We start from the raw sequence: 15,659 nt of genomic DNA, 5'->3' as shown, positions 1-15,659 counted from the left end.
AGCAGAACTAAGGGTGGTGCTTACAGTACTGGATGCAAATACATCTCAACATACGCATCAGGGGAAGTCCATTAGGTGCTGATACAAACATTTGATCTCATATCAAATGCTAATTTAGAATTGTTCATGGAAAACAACAGGTAATAATGATTTGGGGGTATTTAAAAGTCTCAGCATCACTGGTGTAACTATTGTTCTGTAGTTGTATAGAAACTACCCGAGAGTGAGCGGGCTAGGAGTGAGAGGCTGGGTAGGAGTCGCAGTTTGTGTTGGGCCTCTACAAAAATGTTTTCTTTGGGGGGGCAGGTGCTGTGTAATTAAGCTACTGTAATAATACTGCATTTGTTTCCCCTTTCAGAGGGTGGTCTTGAACCAATATTTATGTTCTAAAAAGAGGGTTCCCAACCTTTTTTAACCATGAGCCAAATACAAAAAGAGAAAAGAGTTGGGGAGCAACAGAAACATAAAAAATTATTTTTGGGGATGCCAAATAAGGGCTGTGATTGGCAATCTGGTTGGCCTATATGGACTGGCAGCCTATAGGAAACTCTGTTTGTGAGTACACCTGGTTTTTATGCAACCACAACTTGTCTCCATGCCGCCAGGAATTCAAAAATAAGCACCTGCTATGGGGCCACTGGGAGCAACATCAAACAGGGTTGGTTAACAACATTATGCTAAAAAACCACTGGTTCTGATCACTGTTCTAAATTGACCAGTAGATGGCACCAGTAGGAGTATTAAGTAAGGAGCAAGTTTATAATTCCTGGGTGGTAACAATAGTAAGCAACTGGCAAAAAAAATATTGACAGCTGCAGCTCCTTTACACTTGCTCATCAGTCAGTGCTCTGTAGACTGGATAACATGGTGCATCAAAAGATGACATTTATAAATCTACCCGATTAATAACCAACAATTATCCATGGTACATACATGCTAGTTGGGATTGTCTGGACTATATTTGGAAAATTGCCTATTTTTTATGACTTTACCACTATTTGTATGGTCAGCTTTATTTCTAAAGTTTAGACAGAACATAAAATATGTTTCATTGATATGTATCTGATACTCAAATCTGCCTCTCAGTTTCAGACCTGCCTACTATTTTAGCTTGCAACACAGACTAAATGTCTAAATATCAGCATGGATAAAACATAACTGGTGAGCTTTCCACCTCCCACGTCTGTAATAGGGTGCTGTGAGGGTTTTATACTCGTATAGAACTAATGGTCTTCCACCACACCACCCTTTAGAATACTGTACATTAGGTGAGTACTGTTAAGATGAATAGTTCACATGGCTCCTGCAGATGGACTCAGGGACTCTTTAATTTGCAGCTAACTCCTCAGTATCATCACCACTTATCTACCTAATACGTGCAAGGTTTCACAGTACATGGAGCCTTTTGCAGCTCATCCTTTTGAAACTCTACATTCCTTCTTGGTCTGGGATGGAACACACACAAAAGGTTCTACTGACCACAGTTTAGGATCTACCACTGTGACCCTGATGGGTGAAATGCCCTGACCTGGGTGCTAACTTCTTTTTACTCTATGGTGGAGCCCATACTGCTCACATAGCTGGACTACTCCTAACTTTCACCAAGGTAAGATCAGCAGAACCTACCCATAAATTTGGGTCTCACCTTGGGCACTTCTCTGGGGCTAGAATCCTCAAGCCCACAGCTTCATAGAGTGAAAGCTCTGGGTCAACCTCTTATATCCTTATTCCTTATATAACTTTCTCCTGCTGATTGACATGGGGGAACTACTTCCCATAAGTGACTAAAATATGTGATAACAGTAAACGCATTGGGGTGTATTAATTAATACTGGTGACAAACATCATCAGTCGTGTTGCCCATAGCAACCAATAAGATCTTTGCTTTCGTTTTCTAACTTGTAGCTGACTGTTCAAATCTAATTGCTCATTGGTTGCTATGGGCAACAACACTGGTGATGTTTGTCTCCATTGTTAATAAATATGCCTCATTATCTTGTACTGTTGTATGTGAAAGCTGTTATGTCTTGTGATTGTATTCCACTGAATATAGTGCAGGAAAGAAGGGCAATATTTATATATGCAACTCCAGCCACCTCCATTTTCATTTCCAGATACAAACATACAAAATCATGTCCTGCAATTCAGAAACAGTATGTGTCCACATCATTTACTATTAGCCTGTCTATGAAGGCATCGGCCATTTTTAGGCACACAGCTCACAGAGGGAAAAGAAATATAACCACCCTAATTCAGTGCCGAGTGATCTCTATGTGGGATACAGATTATGCAAGCTGGGAATGGCTCTAAACCAGCCAGAAGATGGCACTGCAGATTTAGGCAGTACTTGGCCAGACAAAGTAGAGTAGAAATATTTGACAGCTTTCAGGTCAGTGGTAAAACAATAGCCAGCCAACGCTTGTGGGAGGCCATAGAACCAATCTTGGTGTGAGATAGGGATGCTAACGAATACTGACCCCTTCTATAGACATACAGGCCAGACCCACCACCTCACTGCCCACTGCCCAGTTCTTTCTTCCCTTAGATTCCTGTAATTAAGTAGCATCTGTACATAGAAGCCACCATTATGGAACAGGGGAGAAAGAGGTGCTGCAGAATCTGTGTCTATGAGAGGCAGAGAAAAACAAGCCGCTATGTAGGATACACATACTCACCTCATTTCCTATAAGTAATTTAGCCCTGGCCCAAAAAAGTGAACCTAAGGAGGAGCCCAGCATCATAGAGACACTGGGACATAGTGACATCCTACAGGCATGTTTATGCACACAGATTTTTTCATCACCCAGTCAATCACAGTAATAACCAAGTTACCTACCCTCTGTAATTTGCCATAGAAAAGCTTTGAAATGCACCTAAAAATCAATAGCAGTCAGAGGGAAATGGCCTAGGTGTAATGGTATTCATAGTTACATAGTTAAATTGGGTTGAAACAAGACCAAAAGCCATCAATTTCAACCCTTCCAAGTGAACCCAGCACACATAAACCTATACCAACCTATCTATACACTCACATATACAGTATACTATAAACTATATATACAGGTATGGGATCCATTATCTGGAAACCCATTATTCAGAAAGCTCCAAATGACGGAAAGGCCATCTTGCATAGACTTCATTATAAGAAAAATAATTCTATTTTTTTTTCTCTGTAATAATAAAACAGTACCTTGTACTTGATCCTGACTAAATAATGAATGCTTATTGGAGGCAAAACAATCCTGTTTAGTGTTTAGTAGACCTAAGGTATAGAAATCCAAATATTAAAATCCAGTACTACCATGCTGAGAACACGGGTAGCTGTCATAACAAAGCATTTAGAACGCAGTGGTCTCAGACCCCTATTATAATCAGTTGTTAACCTCACACCAGAATTGTGGGCAGGCCACAAAGCCCGGGCAGGAGAAATCAGAGGGTGGGATGCCTCGTGCTGGCCACAGGTGCACTGGGGACTTTTTGAAAGACATTTAAATCTTTAAATCACCCACCCAGTCTCCAGTGAAGAAGATGATGTAGGAGGCAGGTGGTGACAGCTGTGGTGGTTGGAAGGTGGTGCGAGTGGCTGAAGGTAAGTGCAGGCTGGAGGGTGGGAGAGGGTGCGAGCAGCCAGGGGGGCCTAGGGGCGCACAATTTTTTAATCCGGCCCTAACCTCACTGCCAGATTCTCAGCCTCTAAAGGGGAGCTAAACCCAAGAAGTGCATTCATGGAATATATACTAATTCTCTATTTTTAGCAGTTTTAGACTGCTAAAACCAGGTTTTTGACTCAACAACTCTCTTTGAAGGTCAAATTGTCAGCAACCCTGTCTATGTACTTTTTATGCACTTCCTGTATAGTCAGTTAACCCTAGGGTTGCTGACTCTCTGGCTTTTACAAAGAGCTGTTGAGCCAAAAGCAAATTATTAGCAGCCTAAAGCTGTCTATACACTTTGTAAAAATATCTCAGAAACTGCAAAAAATAGAACATGAAGTATACATTCATTCACTTTTTGGGTTTTAACCCCCTTTAATAAGATAAATAGAAGGGTGATATAGGAAAGCTAAGCAACACGGAGCAAACAAAACCGACGCAATATTAAAATTATTTTCTGACAACCGCATATATGTCATTCCAAAAAGACAAATATAAAAAGAAACTAAGAGGATGATAGTTTTCCTTTAAACCAAAGTGCACCCAAACTATCTGTAACTGGAGCTCTAGAAGGCCTTGTCCTTTGGAGTTTATGCAATAAACATGATGGCCCTATATTTTGGAAACATTCATTTTTTTCGCTCAGGGCTCAAACAAAATGCACTAATTTTAACTAAATGATATAAACATATTTAACCTGGAAGTTAGACGCAGGCAAAAGAGGGCAGACAGCACTAAATATTTAGCTCTCTCCATTCTATTTATAGTAATGCTCTCTGCTCTGGACAGTACTAGAACAACTGAGCCATTTTAATTGGCATTTCCTGTAATAAATAAAGAGTCATTAGAGGAGCTGTTGGGAGCGCTGCTGACAGATTGCAGTGCGGTGCAGAGCCAAGGGATTTTTGTTGCATATTGTGCTGGAAGAATCCCCCGTGGTGCTAAGATCCAAAAAGCAGCAGCAGATTGCCCCTAGCATTAGGCCAATAAGAGCCCTGAAACCTTATAAAGCAGGAGCATCCTATTGGACAGAATGGGACCAGGACAAGGAAACATAAATGAGCGGGGGTTGCCAATTTGTTAGGCACCTTCAAGTGACTAATTAACTAATGTCTTTCTCTGGTCTGACGCACCTCTTCTTTTAAAAAATCACACCGTTCTGGGGTATTTTTGTCTGCCATCTTTCCCCAGGCTCCCTGGTAACCCTTGTGCAGTTTTAGACTTGGCACAAGTGCAATACAGACCTATACAGAAAGCTTTTGCACTCTGCATGCACCAAACTGCTTGGGCTACCTGGGGCAAGATGGCAGCTGCCCCTGTGGATGAATGTACCATGGGTCAGTGCCCCTTTTGGCTTCTGGCTTGGGGTTAACATTTAGAGTAACAGGCTGTTTCAGGCTATTACATTTCACCCCCAGTTATTTTACTTTTCTTTTAAAGGAGCAGTTTACCCTAAAATTCAAGTAGCTTTTGAATTATTCAACGTTTTGTTCTGCAGCTCTTAATTTTGGAATCTAAACCGTTCTTTATTGACTAGTATACCACTTACCAAAGCTACCAGACAGTGGTTGGAATAACAGGCTGAAGGATGTCAGTCAATTCTTAAATAAAATGCGCCTGTACCCCCAGGATTGTACAAGAACATGAAGGCTGAAGGGCCCCTTTCACAGACCTACCTAGCTCTTTTGGAGCTGTGTCTTCTGCGGTCGGAGGTAGGGCAGTGTGAGAGGACTTGGCTAAAAGCATGAATGGCTAAATTCACAGCAGTGCCCTTAATGTGCCGCACCCACCTATGACGTCTTTGTACCCACTCAACACTTTTCTTTTGGCCACTCCACTGGATCTGATCTCATGTATAATATTTTAATTGCCGTGGGATGGTGATTAAACCTCCTAGTTACCGGACACCCGTGCCATATTATTTTTTTTAGTAGTGTGCATTAAAGGACTAAAATGTATCTCAAATATATTTCCTGTGTATAATTCCTATATACAGTACCTTTTTGCTCAAACATTCTTTTCTTCCAAGGGTATCAAGGAGAAAGAATTTCAGAATATAGATCTTGTATAGTATTAATGTCTGTGCCTAAATAACTGTATGGAATAAATAGATATAATAGTACGGTATAAACAAAAACAAGCCAGTAAGTGCGTTAGACTTTGGCATCGGCATGTTCTTGTGAAACCAATACATTTTTAAACAATGGAAACCCATTATATACCGCAAATCAATTTAGAACCACGAAATGTGGAACATTCTTTGTGAACCTAGCAATATTTATACTGTAACTGTAGAAGCAGTTATAATGCAGTTGTTATAGCCTCGGCAGTTAACCCTCTCTTTCATCTGTGTTAAAAGAACCTGGAAGAACTGGAAACCTGGAAGAGCCAAAAGGAATCATATTAATACAGTAGGAGGCTAAAGGCCCCATTTGGTGTCTAAGTTGAACGCAACTGTTCATTTGGAAAAAGACCAATTAAATGAGTCTTTGATGGTAAGTTAATCTGATAACATCAATGAACAGAACAGTTAGAACCAGGAATTCCTAAAAACTGGAGTCAGAGCAATTTATTTACAGGTGAGGGCCAACACAGGAAGAGAGAGGCAGGGTGGATAAGGTAGGACTGAGCTAGGTAAGGAAAGAATAGACAAGACTGGAACAAGGCAAGGCAATACTAGAACTAGACCCATCAAGAACTAGAGACAAACCTCAAAGTTCAATCTAGGAAGTGATGAAGGAGAAGTGTTTATATACCTGGTTGGTGGTACCTAAACCAATAAGGCCCCTGGGATTTGTGAAGCATTACATGGAAGACATGTTGCAAGTTCACCAGTAGCTTCCTTATCCTTACAAGTAGTATTTGCAATTTTTCATTTTTATAATTAGAGAAAGTTGAATACTACCTCTTATGCTGGTTTCTAAGTTTTGCTCATTTAGCAAAAGGATTTTATATCTTGTTGATGATCCTTGGCTCTTTTATTAAAAGGTAAAGAGAAGTGTTGAGAAAACTTGATTTCTACTGGCTGAGACCATTTGTTCCTTATCAGTACCTAGCCAATCTAAGTCGGGTTTGAGCAGTATTGAGCCTTTTTTTAAAGTAGTACAACAATATTCTTGACCATGTCAGTTATGAATGCTTTTCTTATTCCTGAATGAAGGTTTAAATTCAATCTCCTGCCCTGGAATACTATACATGCTGTCCAACTAAATAATTCAGTAGAGGAAAAATATATGCCCCAGAAAGCACCCCAGTTGGATAATGGAAAAATCACTTCTAAGGAAAATCCTATAAGCAGGTTCATTATCCCATAAAAGGTACACAGACATACTAAAGAGTCATCTTAATAGCATTGACTTACAAAGGATTTACTATTTCTGTTGGCTGTCAAATTTTTGTACAATATTCCTGCTCTGGTATAATGTAAATTGCAGTATTAAGGCTCATGGTCAAATATTAATTTTCATTTTATCTCTTTAGGAAAACATACAGTAAGCACACACCTACAAAGGTACACAGCACAATGAACACACCCATTGCAGCCCGTGCTTGATTCCAAATATGTAAGAAAAAAGTCAAGCTCAATGTATGTGGAAATAATGAGGGAGAATTAGGGACTAACTGCATTGCATTATGTTTACTTATTATATAAAACATAAAAAAAATATTAAGATTACTTATGTATTATCTGTTCATTGTATGTCATTATAAATGATTATTTGGTATTTATCCCACCAATCCTTTTGTTCTGAATTGGTCTTACCATTACACCATGGTGCTGTTCTATTTTTGATATAACCACTGGGGTTAGTAACTGCATTAAAGATTCAGTTCTGAATTGTGGATACAATAAAAATTTTATAAAGTATGGGACATGTTATCCAGAATTCTCAGGACCTGTGGTTTTCTGGACTAGGCAACATTAAGCATGACTGACCTAAATAAGGCAGCTGGAGATGAAGAGCCTAATTTACTAGCCTAACTATGTGCAAAAACTTGCATTTACAACATGTAGGCAATGCACCTATTAATGTGAATGAGGTTCAAGTGGCAACATGCAGAGGTGCAAGGGAACCCTAAACTTTATGCCTGCAAAGTATTAAGCACTTTATGCATACTGGGCCTATTTAAAAGCTATGTAAATATTAGTAATGAGCGAATCTGTCCCATTTCGCTTTGCCATAAAATTCATGAAACGGTGAAAAATTTGCGAAACGCATTTGTCGTGCAGTGTTTTTGTCACCCACATCTTTTTTGTCGCCTGCGCCTTGACCGCGCCCTTTTTTGATGCGACCGCACCCTTTATGGCGCGTGACAAAAAATATTTCTGTGCGCCGAATCTTTCTGTGGCAAATTTTCACAGAAGTTTCGCTATACAATTCGCCAATGGCGAAATGCAGAAATTCGCTGCGAATCCATGCCTGCCAAAAAAATTCGCTCATCACTTGTATATATATGTGTCATGCATATTTTGTTAATGGATGCTAAATGCTACACTGCTTGCAGCCAGAGCAATTACATTGGAATTGTGTGCAAAAACGATGAACTGGTGAAAAATAAACACAAGTAATTGCTCAGATTTACAAGTGTAATAGGTGACATTGGGTTATTAAGTAACTAAGGCAAAGACTTTGTTTAGTAACCCACAGTAACCATTTGCTGTCAGTTACTGGACCTTTCTCAAGCGCACCACAATGCATCATTGTAAGCATGAAAATGTCATGGTTTTTTAAATTTAAACATTATTCTTTGGCCACCGGCTGTGAACTGGGACTGATAAAATCCATGGGTCCATATTTGCCCATACAAGTTATGTTTTGCAGAGACACCACGTGCAGCAAATAATGTGCATCACATGCCTACGTGCCTTATTCGCTTCTCCTTGGCTGTTATTTGGTATGTGCTGGAAGAGAAGCCTATTCATAAACTAATCCACCATCACTAACCCTTATCTCTTTCTCTGCCACCTAATCGTTCTGATTACTGGTTGCTACAGCAAGGGACATAAACTTCCATTGTGTATGTCCATGTTACTGTATATGCTGTACATGGCCCACCTTGCATTCACTTGACACATAGCTTTTCATCACCCTGCTCTGTGCGAGGTGTCAGCCGTATGCTTGTGAAATCTTAGGCACGCTGCAAGGGGCGGAAGCTGGGATTGCACTTTACACTCGATACTAGATCAGGATGGAATCCTGCAAGGGAATCTTTCAACAACAAACGAGCGTGTCCCACTAAATGTCAAGCATTTACATGGGATTAATATTAACTCATTCCGGAGCTTATATTTTATCCTAAAGACACTAAAATATAAGTTTAGTCAATATATTTTAATTTTGTCATATTTATGTTTATAAGCAATACAATATTAATAGTCATAGCATTTTCCAGATACATCAAAGCTGCAAGATTCTTGAAAAATTCTCTAACTCTAAAATCCCCTTCTTAGTGTAATAACTGTAGTTTTGGGCTTAGTTACCAACAGAGAGAAATTTGAATCTGGGCAGCAACGCTGTGAGTTTTTGACATGGAATTGGATAGTAACTGGTACACATAAGATAATGGGGGCCATTGACTACATACATGGCAGGGAAAGTGCTAAAAAATAAAGGTCTCCATACACGGGCAGATGTCGCCAAGGGAGCGGATCTTCTCCCGATATCCCCCACCTACAGGTGGGCGATATCGGGAGAATCCAGGCTAATTTGATCATTTGGCCCTGGGGCCAAACCATCGAATTATAATGACGATCATAGGCAAAGTCGGTCCGGGGACCGCATCAACAAGCTGATGCGGTCCCCAATCCGACTAGATTTTCTAACCTGTCCGATCGAGATCTGGCCGATTTCAGGCCAGATATCGGTCGGGCAGGCCAATCGGGAGTGCCCATACACGGGACGATTACTATCAGCCCGTGTATGGGGACCTTAAGACTTGCGTTTCCTAGATGAACGCCCATGTTCTCCTTAGTGCTCTTGTGTTTTTTGCTTGGGGTCTAGGTAAATAATCAGTTAAGTGTCTGCCCATGCATATGTCCTTAATTACTATCAATTACTAACAATCTTTGGATTCTGGCAAATGCCACACACAGTCACTGTTTATTGGGCTGGTGAGGGTCTGTTTGGGCCCCTGTGTACTTGGAAAACATCACAGTTATCCCTGGTCTGGCCAGTCCCACACTCACTTTTATCTGATTCATTAAGAATTCTACTGCTTCATTATACATTTAACAAAGGGACTGAGTTTTACCCGCAACTTACTTGCTTTCAAGGTTAAGATCCCCAAATGGTTGCCCTTTTATTGACTCCACTGGGATCACCTGCACAGAATGTCTTAAAGGAATACTGTCATGGGAAACATGTTTTATTCAAAACACATCAGTTAGTAGAGCTTCTCCAGCAGAATCCTGCATTGTCTCTGTTTTCCAAAACCACTGATTTTGTTACATTTAATTTTGAAGTTTTACATGAGGCTAGCCATAGGCGGATTTTCCATAAGGCTAGGGGAGGCTAAGCCTCCCCAAACCTGCTTGGCACATTAAAAAAAACAAAACAAAAAAAAAAACCTTACTGCACTGTCCTGGAAAGCTGTTCTTGCAAGCCCGTTTTGCTGTGCTCCGATTGGATCTTTCTTCTTGTGGATTCTCCATTCAGAGCACAGCTTTCTTGACAGACAGTAAAATTGACCAATCAGAGCACAGATGCACACAGGGATCGGGAGATTTTGCAAAAAGAATCTGCAGAAGAATCTGCAGCTGTAACTTTACCTAAGAACCAACTCTCAAATTTTGCTGCAGATTTCATCCCACAGGTACTATACACAGGTACTATACACAGGTACTATGCAGTTCTAAAGAATCACTAGCTGACATTAAATTGTTTTTTGCCTGACCTGACATCTATAATAATTTATAATCTATCCCCTACCCTAACAGATGGAGGGTAAGTTAACTTTTTCCCTCTGAAAAAGCTCATTGTGTGTTTATATATTTGTTGTTGTTTTTTGCACTTACTATTTTTTTTTTTTTGTCATTGTTTTGTTCATTTATAGTAAGTTACAGTGGAGCCAATGTTGTGTATCAGTGCCAGTGTCATAGTGCCAGGGCCTGAATATCTGCCCTCAGTACCCACTGCCTTTCTTGCTATAAAACTAACATAAACACATCTAAAGGAGTGGTTTACTTTTAAGTTAACCTTTTGTATGTTATGAAATGGCCTATTCCTAGCAACTTTGCAATTGGTCTTCCTAATTAATTTTTTTGAATAATTTGCCTCTGTTCTGCCTCTTTCCAGATTTCAAATGGGGGCCAAAAATATTGCTCTGTGAGGCTACAATTTTATTATTATTATTATAATTTTGTATTACTTATTTTTCCAAATAGGCCCCTTAACTATTCATATTCCCATCTCTTGTTTAAACCACTACCTGGTTGCTAGGGTAAATAAGACCCTAGCAACCAGATAGCTGCTGAAATACCAAATGGAGAGCTGCTGAACAAAAAGCTAAATAACTGAAAAACCATTAAAAATAAAAGTGAATTTGAATGCGAACTAGCCCTTGAAGCTAAGTGATCACAAACACAAATGTTTGCAGATCCCCTCACAGAAGTGCACGTATGAATACTTTTACATCCTAAACATTTTAGGGTAAAAAAAAGCACCCCCCGCACTTTTGTACAGTATCCCTGGAAGTCATCTTTAGCCTCCCCAAACAAAAAAGTCACCCTCCGCCTATGAGGCTAGCCATATTCTTCATTTCCCAGGGTGCCACAGCCATGTGACCTGTGCTCTGATAAACTTCAGTCACACTTTACTGCTGAGCTGCAAGTTGGAGTGATATCCCCCCCCCCCCCAGCAGCCGATCAGCAGAACAATGGGAAGGGAGCAAGACAGCAGCTCCCAGTAGGTATCAGAATAGCACTCAATCGTAAGAAATCCAAGTCCGGCTTGGGACTCCTCCAGTTACATGGGAGTAGGAGAAACAATAGGTTACCTGAAAGCAGTTCTAATGTGTAGCGCTGGCTCCTTCTGAAAGCTCAGACTCACACAATGCACTGAGATGGCGCCTACACACCAATATTACAGCTAAAAAATACATTTGTTGGCTCAAGAATAAAATTTTAAATGGTAGAGTGAATTATTTGTAATGTAGAAATAAAAAGTACCCCATAAAAATCATGACAGTATCCCTTTAATGTCCTATATATATATTAATAATGGGTGAGTGCAGAGGATCTCTTATTATTGTCTATATGTATCTTGTGGTCACAGCCACAGTGCACCCCTGTGTAATGGTTTAAAATGTAGTTTTGAGCATATCGTCCCATTTCTTGCAGTCATCAGAAGGGTGCAGTAGAGGCTGAACCTAAAATCAGGCAGAATTGACATATCTGCCAAGTGTTTAAAGGAGAAGGAAAGGTACAATTACTGAGAGGTGCAAAAATGTTAGGAGAAAACTGCACCAGTTGGGGGTAGATGGGAGCAAGTGATTTAACAAAAAAGTTGGCTTTTTCACTTTGCTGCACATGCACTGGCCCTGGGATTCCACAGATAGATGAGAGAAGGAAGAGGATCGCTGGTTCGCAGTTACCCTGGGCCGGTGCAGTTTTCTCCTAACATGAGCACCAGCCTGGGGTGTAAAGTAAGCAATTACAATCGCTGGGGGTGCCTAACATTTTGGCACCCCCAGTGATATTACCTTTCCTTTTCCTTTAAAACATGAGAACTGAAAAAAAACATTAAGAATACAAACATTAGTCACCCAAATATGACTAAGGCTTGGTGGCAACTTATTAGTAATGTGTGTGGTTATGTAAAGGTTGTTGTGGAAACTGTTGCTATAGACAAGTGAGCCTGCCTTGCAGATAAAAGGTCTCAACTAAAGGTACCCCTTGCTCACTGGATTGGTAATTCTATAGCTATAGCTTCTTATCTCCTCTAAGGACCCAGAAGCTTGCTAAAAAAAGCACAAAATCCCACTGTGAACCCGACTGTCTGCTGCTGTCAGCTTTAAAGAGGTCTAATTGCTGGGTAATCTCCTCATATTTGAGAGAGAGAGACTCTTATCCTTCCACCTCTCTTCCCTCTACTCACCGAGAGAAGAGCTGCACTTGCAGAGTTATCTTGAGTCTCTCTCCGGCATGCTTACGGTGAGAAATCACTCAGGCTCTCTCGGCAGTTTCACCAGCATCTATCGCTAGGGCCCCTCTCCAAGCTGTCATGCACTTGTCTAACATGCGGTTTCGCTGCATGGAGAGCTGTCTGGAGCTCAGTCAGCAGTACAACAGGAACAATTCTGTCATTAACAGTTCATTCATAATAACAAAAGGGAGTCATATTTGTTGCTAGGTTTAGTAATGTTAGCAATGACATAGTAGTTTAAGTTTTATTTACTTAGATTAGTACAGTATACAACAAACAAAGACTTGTATTCTATACAAAGCCCCCTACAGTATCCGTAGGTGCAGGTTGTCCCAGGGCAAGGATCCAATTGGTTAGGTCCTCCTCCCACCAACAAATAGATTTTGGCAAGTTATCCTCACCATCTGACCTTACAGTAACATTTTATGGGAATTGCAGGATAATTTGTAATACTAACCCAGCCTTGGCTGGCATTTTATTAACTAGGCCAGTAAAATACCGGCCAGGTGGTGACCCCAGTGTGTCCTGAACTAAGCTGCCTGCAAACTGGTCTCTTCGGGCTTTCACGTATGTGTGGTAAAACTAAGCCATGGAGAGGGAACAGCCCACTTTTAAACCCCGCTCCAAAAAAACATGATCATCACCACATCTGAATCTTGGCAAGTGTAGGGAACTGGTAAATTATGCCTTTTCCCACTCTGTGGTCCCCTAGTTCTCTAGACAGCTATAAGGGTCCTTAATGTAATGGGAAGTAAGTCCCTTGTTCCTGGGTCATAGCATGACCCCTTGTGCATTTCCACAGTTTGGCCATAAGGGGGCACTGTGGATATAAAAGGCTGAGCAGCCATGAGGCAAAAGGCCATTTTGTGGAGCTCTCTCTCTGAGGAAACATGCAGAGAGAGCTCTACTGTGAAAATCTGGGAATAGGTAGCTTTAGAAAGAATAGGCAGTTCCTGTTATAGATCACACTAGGTGTGATAGACAGGCAGGGCTATTTAGTGAGCCACATTTGCTCCAACCAGGATTGTAGAGGCATTATAAGCCGGGTATAATACTACCCAGAGTAGGGTTAACAGTGTACAGACCAAGGGTTAGATAGTGATCACCCAGGTTCCACTGGAAGCATATACCTGAAAGCTGGGAGTTAACCCATTGTGCCCTGCAGCTAAAGGATTATTGTGACTATTCCTTATAAGTACCTACCTATTCTATGCTGTAATTACTCCTAAGTGGCTGTGTAAATAAACAGTTCATGGTTTCAAGGTTAAGAACCATTGGCGCCCATTTATTGAGAGATACAACACATATCCACCTGGCCTCCATACAAAGCGAGGGCTCACCCCTAAAGGATACAGTCTCATCCTGGGTAAAATACGGTGTAGCTTGTGGTAATTAAAGGGCTAATTTACTATAAGCTTACACAAGGTTGTTTTAATAAATGGGCAAAGGGGGCCCACCAGGATAGGGGGCCCACCAGCACACACTTCATCTGGGATAACTTTTGGTAGGAGCATCCTGTAGAGATGACAGACACCTCATTTAAATCATCTGGAATAGCTCTACAGCTCTTTGCCTTGTTCTTGTAGTAACACCATTTTGTCATTTATTTGCTCTCAAAGCTGTTGGTCCCAGAGGCACACATGTCTAATTCAGTAATCACAGACCATTTGTTCACTGTCTGCCTATACTACTGTCCTACTATATTGAACTTCACGTGCTTGAGGGTTATGCTATCACAAATTCTTGGGGCAGTTTGGACTCATCAATTCAATTTTGCCTTGGTCAAACTGGTACCTTAATGAGGCTCTGGATATCACGCACAATTAAACATTAAACTTTGTGCAAGAAAACCTTTCATTTGATGATGGCATAGCCTCTTTTACTGCCCTGAATAAATGCCTCTGGGAAAAGTGTTGTACTAAAGAAGCATACCCGCCTAATAAAGATTTATTGATTAATGCAACACACATTGAAAACCATTGATTTCAGTTAGACATGGCCATTTTCCTGGGTGTTCAATGAGCAGCTTACATGCTTATATACATGCCATCATTATCCCCGCATGTGATATTAGCAGGAGGGAAGTACTTTGCTTATGGTTCATGTTTGTCAGCAGGAAGTAATTTTGTTACGGGGCGCACTGAGGGACAGCTGGGTGATGACGTACCCATTACATAGCATTGTTTCCTAAAGGGTATTTACTCAGCAGTCATCACGCTATCCACTGTAATTTACATTTTGTGAACTCCATTGCATTTTTATCTACGTGGATAACGCTAATAAAAAATAAATAAGTATATCATAAAAAAGGGGAAAAAAAACCCACTGTTATTCTGGCTCAATAAACAAATCAGGATTGTTTGGACGTATGTACACAAGAGTCACATGTTCTCCGTGGCGCATGTTCCTATATTGAAAAAGACTTTGTGCCTAGAAGCAGGGAGATAGCAATGTGTTTATTGTTTACTTTTGCTGATTCCAGCCATGAAAGCGTTAAGCAGGCAGTTTCCCTCTAAACCCTGTTACTGTAACCCTTTTGGACCCCTGTTTTGTAGCCCCTGCAAGAAGCTGTCCTCCCAGCTAATGAAGATAGATTGATTCCTGGTGTAAACAAGGAAGTTTTCACAGGGCCATGTTGTGATCTGGCCTCTTTTCCTTGCTTGGCTCGGCTTCATCTGACAATGAAAACACTGCCCTTCTTCCACCTCCCCTGGAGCAGTAAATGCGTTGGTTTCTCAGGCCCCCCAAAGTGTCTGCATTTTTAACTCCTTGCGTTACTTGGTGAGCATCACTGGGGTATGCAGCAGAAGGGCGGTACCATTAAATGTCTAAAATGATAAATACTGATAAAAGCATACTTCCT

Source organism: Xenopus tropicalis, chromosome 3, assembly GCF_000004195.4.
Source record: "Xenopus tropicalis strain Nigerian chromosome 3, UCB_Xtro_10.0, whole genome shotgun sequence".
NCBI classification, from domain to species: Eukaryota; Metazoa; Chordata; class Amphibia; order Anura; family Pipidae; genus Xenopus; species Xenopus tropicalis.
The sequence above is the reverse complement of the archived record's forward strand: the minus strand, read 5'-3'. Positions refer to the sequence as shown.